The sequence below is a fragment of the Protopterus annectens genome, chromosome 16.part0, assembly GCF_019279795.1.
Source record: "Protopterus annectens isolate FY-2018-M chromosome 16.part0, PAN1.0, whole genome shotgun sequence".
In the NCBI taxonomy this organism is placed as follows: Eukaryota; Metazoa; Chordata; order Ceratodontiformes; family Protopteridae; genus Protopterus; species Protopterus annectens.
The window spans coordinates 156,434,460-156,447,676 of NC_056750.1; the positions used below are offsets into that span (position 1 = coordinate 156,434,460).

The 13,217-nt window shown below is 42.2% G+C and overlaps 1 protein-coding gene across 1 annotated transcript in view; it reads right to left on the reverse strand.

Annotated features, from left to right (window-relative positions):
• Positions 1–13,217, reverse strand: part of LOC122790374 — a 538,652-nt gene that overhangs the window by 94,479 nt on the left and 430,956 nt on the right. The gene's annotated exons all lie outside the window — the stretch shown is intronic.

A 13,217-nucleotide genomic window follows, 5' to 3' on the forward strand; every position in this document is an offset into this window, starting at 1 on the left:
AGAAAGCAAATTAAAATTATGTGGCAAAAGAAAATGCACTTTTCCTTTTTTTTTTAAACAGGAAAGGTATATCAGTAGCTGACATATGTACATTTTTTATCAGAAAACTTGATGAGTCAAAAGCCCTTTTCATTGGCTTTGTCCTCCAAAAACATAAATGCCAAAGATGAGTGAATCAAGGACAGAGTCTTATGGTATACTGCTGATGACAAGTCTTTTAGAAAAGATGGAGCGACACACCCTAATTTCCGATGTGCCATTTGTGAGTTTGTTTGCTATCCATCAAGTTATATAGGAACTGACATTTAAGTAAGATAGTTTTTTTAACAATACATGAGTGTGGAATGCTATTGAACATGTTAATGAGATCTATATATGTGATGTGTCCTGATTTTCCCTCATCTATTGCTTTATTTAGCTTCTCAAAGAAGTCAACCATGTTGAGTAGAAAGAACCAACCCATGACTTAATTGAACTGAATTGGGACAAGGGTTGTATGTTGCCTATGTCCTTGTTTCTTAATTCCATAATCATCCTTATCATAGGCTTATTGCACTTGATTCATCTGCTTTTACTGTATTTGTGTTTCTTCCTACTTTAATTACTTTATTTTGCTTTTGTTGACTGTTCTTAAAAGTACTCAATTGCATTTATTACTGCTTGTTAGCACCTTCTGTGTGGAGTCTGCATGTCCTCCCCATGGTCGAGTAGCATTTGAAAGACATGCGTGAATGGGCATGCCTTCATTGAAGGTTGGGCATCAGGCTGGCTCCTTGGCACCATAAAAATCTGCTGCCGATCATTAGCGGACCAGAGTTCCGATGTGGCGACCCCTAACCGGGAAAAGCCGAAAGAAAAAAGAAAAGAAGTAGCCTGATTAAATTGAAACTGTTATTTTAAGCCTTTTGATTTATGCAGTTGGGCTTCAGGCCACTTGTTTTACATTAAAAAGGTTTGTGGTTTGCGCTCTTGTAGCAAGAGAGGTAGCTTACATCCTTCTAAGTTGGGAATTGCTGGTTGAAGGCTTAGTGTCTGTTATTCTAAAAGACTCTTAGTTCTGGTTTAAGCACTTGGGCTTCAGGCCAGTTATTTTACATTAAGAAGGTTTGTGGTCTGCACTCTTGAAGGAGAGAGTAGATTCTGCCCTTCTGAGCTGTGAATTGCAGGTTAAAGGCTCATTGTGCCTGCTTATTTGAATTGTTTTTTTCTGAAATTGGTGCACCTTGTTTGCTGTAGCATAGACTAGATTCAGACCTGCTGAATCTAGCTTTGTTTGTACAACTTGAGCACTAATCCAGGCCATTTTTGGAGAGGGTTCCCTGCACCCTAGTGGCAGGAGTGTGCAATTAGAACTTGTCTGATTGAAGACTGATGGAACAGGGCTTAGTTTTGAGCTTTTTTATTGGTTAATTGGTTCATTTGTTTAAATCAGTTTACTCTTGTTTGTTAGGGTGGCCGCAATGGTGCAGCGGTTAGCATTGCCACCTCACAACAAGAGGTTCTTCAGTTCGATCCTCGGCTGGGGTGCCTTCTGTGCGGAGTCTGCATGTCCTCCCTATGATTGTGTGGGTTTCCTCTGGGTGCTCCGGTTTCTTCCCACATCCCAAAAAACATGCTGTAGGTGGATTGGACACTCTAAATTGGCCCTAGGCATGACTGCATGCGTGTGCGTGCCTTCTGTAGAAGGTTGGCTGCTGGGCTGGCAACTCCACACAGTAAAACTCCACTGTCAATTATGAGCGGACAAGATGATCTGCTGTGGTGACCCCTAACCAGGAAAAGCCAAAAGAAGAAGTTTGCTAGTGTTATATTTAAGTGTGTCTATTTTCTCCTCTGTTAAATTGACCTAAACAGAGTTTAAATATCTTTAGCATAGTCTGCTTACAGGTTTTGTTGTATTCAGATCTGTTTGTGTGATTCCTGTTTTTCCTGCTGCACCATCTTGTGTTGGCCAGGGCCTGCCTGCACTTAGTGGGAGTAAGTGAACTGGTTGGAACTGGTCTAGCGTAGGGTGTTGAGCTAAGAGCTCAAGGACAAGGGCTGATTGGTCAATTCTTGTTTCTATTTTACGTTCGTTTTTGTGGTATTTATTTATTTATTGACATTTGTTAACCGGGTTTGTCCAACTGGGCTTGTGGCCCATTTTCAGTGGAGACCCGAGGAGAAAAGCTCCTGTAGTACATTTTAAACAAGTACAATTTTAAACAATATTGATATAATATATTTAAACCCAGCATTTGCATGGGTATGTGCTTGTTTTACAGATATGGGTGGTGTTAGAGGTGTGGTGTATCATGTGCTTGTTTGCCCATTGCACACCATTGCTGTGCTGTTTTAACCCTTTGCAAGTTATCTTGGTTGCATTTTTCCTTTACCAGCACTCCTGTGTGAGTGAGGCCCTCACCTGCAGCAATATAATTTTTTTCCAGCCCTACTACTCTCACCTATAGGTACTCTCTTCAGATAGTACCCACTATACTGTCCCTGACCTCTCTTCCACAGATTCTGATAACCACAGACAGAAAATTTCCTGTGGTTTCTCCTGCTAGTCTGGTTGATATGGGCATCCCGAGACAGTGTAGCAATTGCTTTATGTACACAGACATCCCTCTACTACTACCACATAGGAACAAAATATGTGAGAAATGCAGTCACATTAAGAACCTAGAATCCTTGCTGTCTCAGTCAAAAGCCAGTACATCTGGCACTGAAAAGGCTGTCTGCATAAACCCTATGAACACCACACCTCTAACACCAGCCATATCTGTAAAGCACACTCATACATATGCGGGAGTTCTCAAAAAAAAACATACCTAAATAAAAGAGACCTCTGAACGAAAAACATGCATGCACATCACAGCCCACAGTACCAAGCATCGCACATAGTACACATGTCTGTGTCTCACAGCCTCTAAGACCCAACCATAAACCCAACATAATAGTCATAGGATACTCTATCGTGAGACACACAGATGTGCCCCTCACCAGGCTAGACAAGGAGAAAGTCACAGTAAGTTGCTTGTCAGGTGCTATAATTCACCATATCATGCACACACTCAAGTCTCTTAACAAAAGGTATGGTTATGACTCTGTCATAGTCCATGTTGGTGTGAATGACTTGAGACATACGTTTCTGGACTATATGAAGAGAGATATGATTGGTGTTGCTGAATATGTGTCCCAAGCAGGTATGTCCCTAGCCTTAAGGAACATCCTACCATCACCTAGAATGATACCTCAATATAAACAGAAAATGATTGAATTTAACAATTGGCTTAGTTTCTGGTGTCATTCTAAGGGGATCCAGTACCTGACAGCCTGGAAGGACATGATTGACAGACTATGACGCTTTACCAGGGATGGCCTTCATCTGTCTCCCTTGGGCTTTAGGCTTCTAGCAAAGGCTCTTGCCTCCCCCATAGTGCCTTTTTAAGGCAAAGTCATGAGCACAAAATTACCAACATGAAAAATTCTTATAAACGAACTTTAAAGGTCATGCTGCTAAACGCTAGGAGTCGTAGCATGAAACTGCACTCATTGCAAGCATTTCTTGCCCTAGGGGATGCTGACATTTGTGCAGTCACTGAAACCTGGTTCAAACATGTGGAGAGCACCCCAACCTTACCAGGTTACTCATCCTACCATACTTTCAGACCCCAAATGGAGGGCTACAAAGCCAAAGGTGGTGGAGTTTCAATATTTATCAAAGACATACACACCTCCAGGTTGGTCAAATGGTATGACACACAAGAGACACTCCAGGTGCAGTTAACTGTTGACAAAACACCTATTCCAATAATAGCTATCTACAGACCCCCAACCATGATTCAGGATGCCCACTCCACCTATCTGGACTTACTTGAATCCATCAAGATTCAACCCTGTACCTTGATCCTGGGTGACTTTAACTACCCAACCATAGAGTGGAAGACATATTCTAGTTCAAACATGAATGCCCAGAGATTCCTCAACTTCGTCAATGCCAATGCATTGGATCAGCTGGTTGGCACCCCTATGAGAGGTGAAAATATTCTAGACCTGCTCCTAACCAGCATGAGTAGCCACTGTAGTCCTACAGTGTCATCCTCCTTGGTAAGATCCAACCATAACGCGATCACTTTTGAAGTCATCTTCTCCCCTGACACCCCCCCATTGTCAGGGTCAAACGGTAACACTTTTCAAAAGCTGACAACTATCTCCTCAGAGCAGGTATAAGCAGGTTCACAGCAAACATCCCTTCATTTGGAACTAGCACTAATGTCCAAGCCTACACCAAATAACTTTATGAGCACCTACATAGCTGTATGGACTCAGCAATACCTGACAAGGCCAAATAATCTTCCTCAAGGAAAAGTAAACCTGTCTGGTGGACAGCAGCAGTAAACAGACTCCATAATACAAGAAAAAAAAAATGCTGTCCAGGACCAAGAAGGAGCAGGTGCCAAGTTGGAAGCAACCTCTCCTTTGTCTGTAAAAGCAAATAAGGTCACTGGTGAAATCCTCTAATGCTAACTTTGAGTCTAAATTGGTTACGTCCACCAAGGACAATCACGTCTCCTTCACATATGTCTGCAATCTCAAAGGTAACACCCATATCTGCTCTGAACTGGTGGTCAATAACACCACATACAAAAACACCATAGATAAAGCCAACCTGATGGCAGACAGATTCAGTGAAAATGTCACCCCCCTGTCCCCCCATCAATAAATCAGAAAATCCCCAGCACCTGCCCCCCTCCTATCATCACCAGGGAGCAGGTCCTTAATGCCCTCTCAAAGCCAAAAAATACAGTCTCCATGGGACCCGATAACATCCCTGGCTGTATCCTTCATGAACTCAGACATGAGCTCGCCACTCCAGTAGACACTGTATTCAACCAAAGCCTCAGCACTGGCTTCATCCCAGCTGAATGGAGGACAGCCACTGTCACCCCTCTACACAAAGGTGGAGCATCCACTGACCCAGGCAATTATAGGCCCATCAGCCAAACTAGCCTGATCTGCAAGGCCATGGAATGCATTATCATGGACCTTATAAACAAAGACATTGGCAACCTCCAAACACTTGACCCCACACAATTTGGTTTTGTCAAAGGGAGGTCATGCTTGTTAAACTTGGTCAACTTCTTCAAAACAGTCACCAAAGCCATGGACGAGGAGAAAACTGTGCACACCACCTACCTTGACCTAGCCAAAGTCTTTGACAACTTTCTCCACTCCAGCACAACAGACAAACTCTCCCAGCTAGGCATCAACCAGTATGTTATCAGATGGGTAGCTAACTGGATCACTGATAGAGCCCACTCAGTCAAAGTAGGGGAAGCCACCTCTAGTAGTAGACCTGTAATGAGCATGGTGTACCACAAGGATCTGTCTTGGGGCCTCTACTGTTTGGGATATACTTTTCTGAGGTGCAAGCCAAAACCAGTGGTCTGTGGCTGACCATGTTTGCAGATGACTGCAAGCTGGGCACTGTCTTAAATTCCCCTAGTGATGTGAACATCCTCCAAGATGGCCTTACCCAAACTAATGACTGGTGCTAGAAGCATGGCCTCAAATTGAATGCCAAGAAATGCATCATTATCCCCATTGGGAAAAATGTCATCCCCACTAATTATCACATTAATAACAATGTACTAGGTATGCAATCAGTCATGAGGGACATGGGCACCCAGGTTGATAGCAACCTGACTTTTGACCATTACATTGCTGCCGTTGTACAGAAAGCTTTCTACATGGCCCACCTCATTAATAAGGGTATTTCATCCAGGAACAAGGAGGTCATAACATCCCTGTACTCCTCCCTTATCAGACTCATTATCGAGTATAATGCCCTCTTTGGCATGTACATTGCTGAGTACATGCAGCAGTTGGAGAGACCATAGAGGTTCCTGGCCAGGAAAAGGTAGGGTCTCAAACACCTATCCTACACAGATAGGCTAAAATCCCTGTCCCTCTACTCAGTTTCATACAGACTGTTCAGAGGTGACCTGTGTCTGGCTTACAAGGCCATTTCAGATCCAGCCTTGATGGAGGTGCTGCAAATCCATAAGACAAACTCTACTCGCACAACCAACACGCAAGGTCTTAACCTGGTCTGTGACATTAATAGAACTTGTTGGTGGGACAGATTTGTGTCCCAAAGACTCCCCCGTCTGTGGAATAGACTCCCTCTCCATGACAAGCAGAGTACCTCTCTAGCCCTCTTCAAGAGAAACCTGGATGACTGAATGGGAAACAGAAAATGCACCCCTGGGATCCCATCTGTGTTCCTGCCAGGCAGGGGAAACACATCCTGACTTTGAGGGAACATGGGTGAAATTCTTGGCTAGGCTAATAAGGCTCTCCAGGCCAATAGCCTAGTATCATCCTATGAACCTATGATGGATGAGACTTATCAGACTTACGGGTCTATAATTACCTAGGTCAGTTGACACTTCACTCTTGTGTAAGGGGATGAATGTTACCATTTTCCATTCATATGGCACATAGCTTTTATGGAGTCTGATACTGAATAATCTCTGCACAGTGTTTGCAGGTCCTGTTTCAGACTAGCTAGGAGGCATCCTGGTATGTTGTCTGATCTGATAGAATCAGCATTCATGACCTTGGATAGTGCCTTGAGGACTTGTTCTGGAAAGACTTGGCTAGCAGTGTATATGCGGGTCTATATTACAGTATCGAATGGACTAAATAGCGAATGCTATTTAGTCGATCCGATACTGTCGAAATGGCAAAATAGCAAAGTCATGGAACATCGAATTTGTTCCCAGGGAAAAAAATCGGTGGTCCGTCTTTGGGGCTTTGCCATTTCCTCCACTATGGTGAAATCTCAGAGTTGGTATATTTAAGTAGGGGTGGTGTGGGGTCATATCCCCCCACTTAAATTTGTGTTTAAGTTTTTTTTTTTTTTTTTTTTTTTTTTACGGCACAGCAAATTATTTCCTGGGAAAAAATTTGCTGTTCCGTTTGTTCAGTATTTTGTTGTTTAGATATTATTGGTACGATGAAATAGCGTTCGCTATTTTCATCATACGATAACATAATATAGATGCGTATATGCAGGTATGTGATCTGGGAATGTTGGTGGGGTAGAGTTTGAGTTAAATTTATCTGCTAGTAAATTGGTTATGTCCTCTGTCTATGTGGTATCATTTATTATTAACTCTGTCCAGTGCTGAGCATTGTTTTTGACATTTATAACATAGTTAAAGAAGGCTTTATGCCTGTCTTTAGTCTAAGTGTCTATGTTTACCTCATACTTGCTTTTTTACTTTGATCAAGGACTGATGCTCCCTGCTAAGTTTAGCAAGAGCATTTTTTGTCAGGGAGTTACATTTACTTTTATGTACAATGCATTTTTTTTCTGTCCTGCTTATAGCTGGGTTCCACTAAAGAGGGTTATTTTTCAAATTCAGCATTGTATTTACTTCAGAGGGAAACATTCTCTCAATGCAGCTATTTACATGAACTTAAAATTTTACTTTAAAGGATTCAGCATATGCATTGGGGTCATCAGGTTTGGACAGAGTACTGAATTTAGTCATGTCATCTCTCAGTTTTAGTACATTAGTGTACCATAATCTCTAAATACTTATTGTGAGGTGCTTCTGGCTTCAGATTTGACTAGAGAGGAAGTTTCAACTGGTAGAGAACATAGCTTTCCCATATTGATAAGGGGGCGTGGACTAACTGATCCAGTGAGTTTGTATTAATAAAGACTGGAAATCTTGAGCATACATGTTAGGGGATGTATAAGTCTTCTAATTTACAGGAGGATAGTTGAAATCTCCTAGGAAAATAGTGATTGACTTGATGCATAGAGAATCTGTACTCATCATTTAGGAGGTATCGACCAGAGGAGACATAGAGGTGGTCTGATAGTTGGCTATGATGTGGTACAGGGTTTTATTACCATTAGTTGGATGTGGAGGAGTTTATGGTCATTATACTATCTAGAGGATCTGGAGGTGGCATTTTGTTTAATGAATATAGAGACAACCAAACCTGTAATGCGATAGTCCTGAATGCATGGTAAGCAGCCTTGTACTGATAGAGTGCTCTCTATGGACATGAATGAGGTCTCCAAGATAATGCATATATTGATGTATTTCATGGTATGGAAAGCCTGTAGGGAGTAGAGTCTTCTTTTAAAGCAGCATTGAGCAGGAAAAGCTTTGTTATCTAGATTCTGTTTTGCCATGTTGGATGGTTTTGGAGACTGACATTGCATAAAAATGGTGTTACAAGGGTGGTCAAGGCTTTTGGTCAATATAAAAAAGCCTTTGGGAGATAGGTGTTGGCCACCCCTGGCAAAGCACTTTGGACTGCCACCCATCTCATCTTGGTCTGATATATATTGGAACCCCTTTCAATGACACCAGAAACTAAGCTAATTGTTGAAATCTATAATATTTTGTTTGTACTGTGGCCTCATTCTTGGTGAAAGTAAAATGCTGCAAAGGTTAGGTTCATACCTGCCCTTGATACATACTCTGGGAGCTCCATCATGTCTCTCTTCATATAGTCCAGGGTCCAGGTTGGTACATCTCAAGTCATTTACTTCCATGTGTCCTATGACTGTGTTATATATCTAATTGCACTGCAAGGACTTGAGGACATGTGTGATGTGGTGACTTCCACCTCTTGACACACAACTGACAGTGCCATCTCATTTTACAGCCTGGTGAGTGATGCACCCACGTCTGACTAAGAAGTCACCTATGACTAAGATGTTGGATAGTGTTGAGGTTTGTCTTGTGGGCTTTTGAGTTGAGACACTGAGTCTTAGATGCATGTTTCATGATAGGCACTACCTGAGTTGAACATTTGTGAGGTTGCTGAGGGTAGTTGTTTCTTGGGCTACATCTCAAAGGCCTTTGTTGTTTAGTTAGGTTACTTTAAGAGCCTCAGCTTAAGTATGTCTGTGTTTTGTCTTTATTGCCTCAGATTAGTGTGGTGTTGTGTGTTACTGACAACCTGTTTTCTAAATGAGTTGGTATTGATAGTTTTGCGTCTAGAATCTATATATATAACTACATTTCTCACACATACTGTGTCATTTAAGCAGTAAGTGGTCATCAATAAACAGGAAACAGTTTATACATTATTTCAGGATGCTCATTTCAACCAAGCTGGTTACAGTGACAGTTGGAAAAGACATTTCCATGGTTCAGATGCTAAGTAGAGTAAGTTGTAGTAAGGGTGGTCTCAGTGGGGTTTAGAGCAGGTCTACTGATGTGCTGAGTAAATCTGACAATCGTAGTCTGTGCATGAAGGGCAACACACCTTTTCACGTAAACCAGTGTCTCATCAAACACCTGATGAGTGTGTAGTAATGAAGGAGATTTTGAGGTCAGTTTTATAGGGGACGTGAAGTTTTTGAGTGCAAGACAAAGCTTTCTTAGGTACTTTAGCCTAGATGCCTAGAAATTACATTTCTTTTCATACTCTGATGAGAGTTTAAACAAAAGGAATTCTGACTCAGATAAATACAAAAATAAGACTAGGCTATTTCAAGTAGATCAGTAAGAAATGCAGAAGTACTCTTCCTAGAAATTCTATGCTAGCACTTAGTTGAATTCTTTATAAAAAGATCAGTAAGGTGGTTGCTTAGAGTTGAACAGCTGTGAATAAATGAGCACAAGACTGCATTAAAACAGGCAACTTATAATAGCAGAGAAATACAGAAAAAATCAAATGACCCAACTGGCCAACAGGAAAACAACTCAATTCAAGGCTCTTTAAGAATCAGAGGCTGAGAAATGGCTTAGTTTTCCCTCTGTTCTCAATATAGGCTCATAGGTTCATAGGAGGTTAGTGGGCTAATGGCCATAGGGCCATTACAAAGCTATCCATGTAATACCTGTGTTCCCTAATTAACCATTGTTAGATGGTTCCCTAATTGATCATTGTTAGATGGCTTGATGTTTTGCAGATGGAATGTATGATCAGCATTGGCTGCCCCTGTCCTTGAGGGACATATGTGCCACCCCAGGGATGAATTTACAGTCTCTCATCCAGTTGTTCAGGTTGCTCTTAAATAGGGTCATTGAGGAGCTCTGCTTAATGTGAAGTGGAAGTTTATTCCAGAATAGCAGCAGTCCCTGGGGGGACATATCTGTCTCTCCAGCATATTTTTTTAAGTCACAGGCTAGGTTGAGATCTCTACAGCGAGTGACTCATCCCATTTGATTTGTGGATATGCAGCATTTCCATTCAGGCAGCATCACAGACTGCTCTGTAGGCCAGACACAGGTCAGCTCTCTGCAGCCTATAGGACACAGAGTACAGTGACAGGGCATACAGTCTTTCCATGTAGGTCATGTTTTGGAATCTCTGAGTTCTCTTTATCAGGATCCTCTATGGTCTCTCCAGCTGTTGCAGGTGTCTGGTGAGGTACATGCAAAAGGGAGTGTTGTACTCTATTAGCAGTCTGCTGAGGGTGGAGTACAGAGGACTTATAACATCCTTGGTCTTGGATGTGATGCTCTTACTTATGAGGTGTACAATGTTCCTTACCACTGTGAGCACATGGTGATTGAAGTTTAGAATGATATCAACTTGTGTTCCCAAGTCACACACCACTGGGTTTGAGCTTAGGGGAGTGCTGCCCATATTGTAACTTGCAGTGGCTACCTCTTTGCCAAAGGGGACAATGCACTTTATTGCATTTAGTTTTAGATTGGCTTTAGCACCAATCATTTGTCTGTATTAACTCCTCCTGTAATATGCTGATATCTTTAGGGGACTCATCTAGGAACTTGGTAAGCCACAGGCCATCTACTTTCACCTGGAGTTCTGAGAGATAGGGCCCAGTGCATAGCCTTGTGATACCCAATTGGTAACTGTTCTATTGGTGAAGGTGGAATCCCCAACTTTGACAATATGGGATTTGTTGTTGAGCTAGCTGGCTAGCCATCTAGTGATATATGGATTAATCCCTAGCTGGGAGAGTTTCTCAATGATACTTGAGTGGGAGATTGTATTGAAAGCCTTGGCTAAGTCAAGATAGGTGGTATGTACTGCTTTGCCTTCATCCAGGGCTTTGGTGACATTCTTGAAGAAGTCCACCTCATTTAGTAAGCAAGATCTACCCTTAACGATACCAAACTGGGTGGGATCAAGAATCTGAAGGGTGCATACATCTTTGTTGATAAGGTCAATGATGATGATTCTTTCCATGGCTTTGCAGATAAGGCTGGTTAGGCTTATGGGTTTAGAGTTCCCAGGGTCAGTTGATGGACTCCCTTTGTGCAAGGGGATTACAGTTGCTGTTCTCCACTCTGCTGGGACAAAGCCAGTGTTCAGACAATGGTTAAAGAAAGTGCCAAGTGGATCCACTAGGGCATGTTTTAGGTTGTTTATTAAGCAGCCTGATATGTTATCTGGTCCCATAGAGGTTGTGTTTTTGGCCTTGCAGAGCATGGATATGACCTACTCATTGGAGATACTGGGGAAAGGACAGTTATCAGGTATGCTCTGGGGTATGGCTGGTGGGGAGAGGGGGAGTTAAGATTGCACCACATCTGTCAGTTAATAGGTTGGCAATTTCCTCAGGATCAGTGTGAGTGGTACCATCCACTATCCATTTGGTACATAGCTGGGTATTCCCTTTTAGATTTTGGACATAGCTAAAGAATGCCTTATGATTGTCTTTAGCTAGGAAAGCTAATGTAGCCTCAAAACTAGCTTTAGAGAACTTTACTAGATATCTAATTTGCTTGTTCAAGCAGTGGAGGGCATTCTTCTCTGCTGACGAAGTTCCCTCATATTCTTAGATAGCAGTTGTTTCTTTTTGTTACAAAACATGTTTATACTTGAGGTCCACCAGGGTGGTTTGTTTTTATGGGAGGACTTAGTTTTGATCCTGTTAGGTACAGCAGAGTCAATACAGTTTGTGTAGTCCTCTGCGTAGGAGTCATTGTTGGCTGTGTTAGCATGGTGATTGAAACTTTTAAAGCTATCACTTAGTTGGCTATAACTTGTTTTGGAGAAGTTTCTCATTTGTATTGCTCCTGTGGAGGTGTGAGTTCTGATTGTTACTTCAAAAGAGACAGATTTATGGTCTGATCTTACTAGGGTGGCAGAACACAGGGAGTAGGGCAGTCACCCCCCCCATTGGTGAGTACTAAGTCCAGAACATTTGATCCCTTTGTGGGGGTGTAGACTAACTGTTCCAGAGCATTTGTAATAACAAAGTTCAGGAATTTCAGAACAATCAAGCTTGTGCTCATGTACATCACCCACGTGATAGAAGGATAGTTGAAATCTCCCATTACCAAGGTGTTTGGCCGGATAGTGATTGACTCAGGTAAGTCCAGGTAGGCAGTGTGCTTCTCATGGTTCATGGTGGGGGACCCGAAGCTAGCAATGATGTAGTAGAATGTTTTACCTACAGTTATTTGGACCTGGAGAAGGTCAAGATTTGTACTATTAACCAGTCTCGAGGTGCATTTGGATTTAATGAAGATGGATACACCTCCACGTTTTTTCTTTCCTGCTCATTGTGAGGTCTGCATGTGTGGAAGGCATTGTAGCCTTGCACGGCCAGGGTGCTCTCTGTGATCTTGAACCAAGTCTCGATGACTGCACAGATGTCAGCTTCTTCAAAGGTGAATAGAGCTTCCAGGAATGCAATTTCCATTTTAGACTCCTAACATTATGCAGCATAATCTTGAGCTTGTCTGTAGTGGATTTTTTTATGTCATAAGTTTTATTGTATTGGTATTGTCTAAAAAAGTCACTATGGGGGATGCAAGCATCTTTGCCAGTATTCAAAATCCTAGAGGAGACAGGTGAAGACCATCTCTGGAAAAGCAGTGTGGTCTGTCGACCATGCCTGACAGATATTGGATCCCCTGGACTGACACCAGAAGCTAAGCCAATTATTGAAGTCAATCATTTTTTGTTTATATTGTGTCATCATCCTGGGTGAAGGTAGAATGCTGTTTAGGACTAGGGACATACCTGCCTGGGACAAATTTTCTGAGAGTTCAGTCATCTCTCACTTCATATAGTCCATGGAGGTATGTCTCAAGTCATTCACGCCAACATGTACTATGACAGGGTCATAATGGTAGTTGTTGAGTGACCTGAGTGTGTGCATGATTTATGGATCCTGGCACCTGACAGGCAGCTGACTGTGACTTTCTCCTTGTCCAGCCTGGTGAGGGAAACGTGTGTGTCTAACTATGGAATCTCCTATCACCAGCACA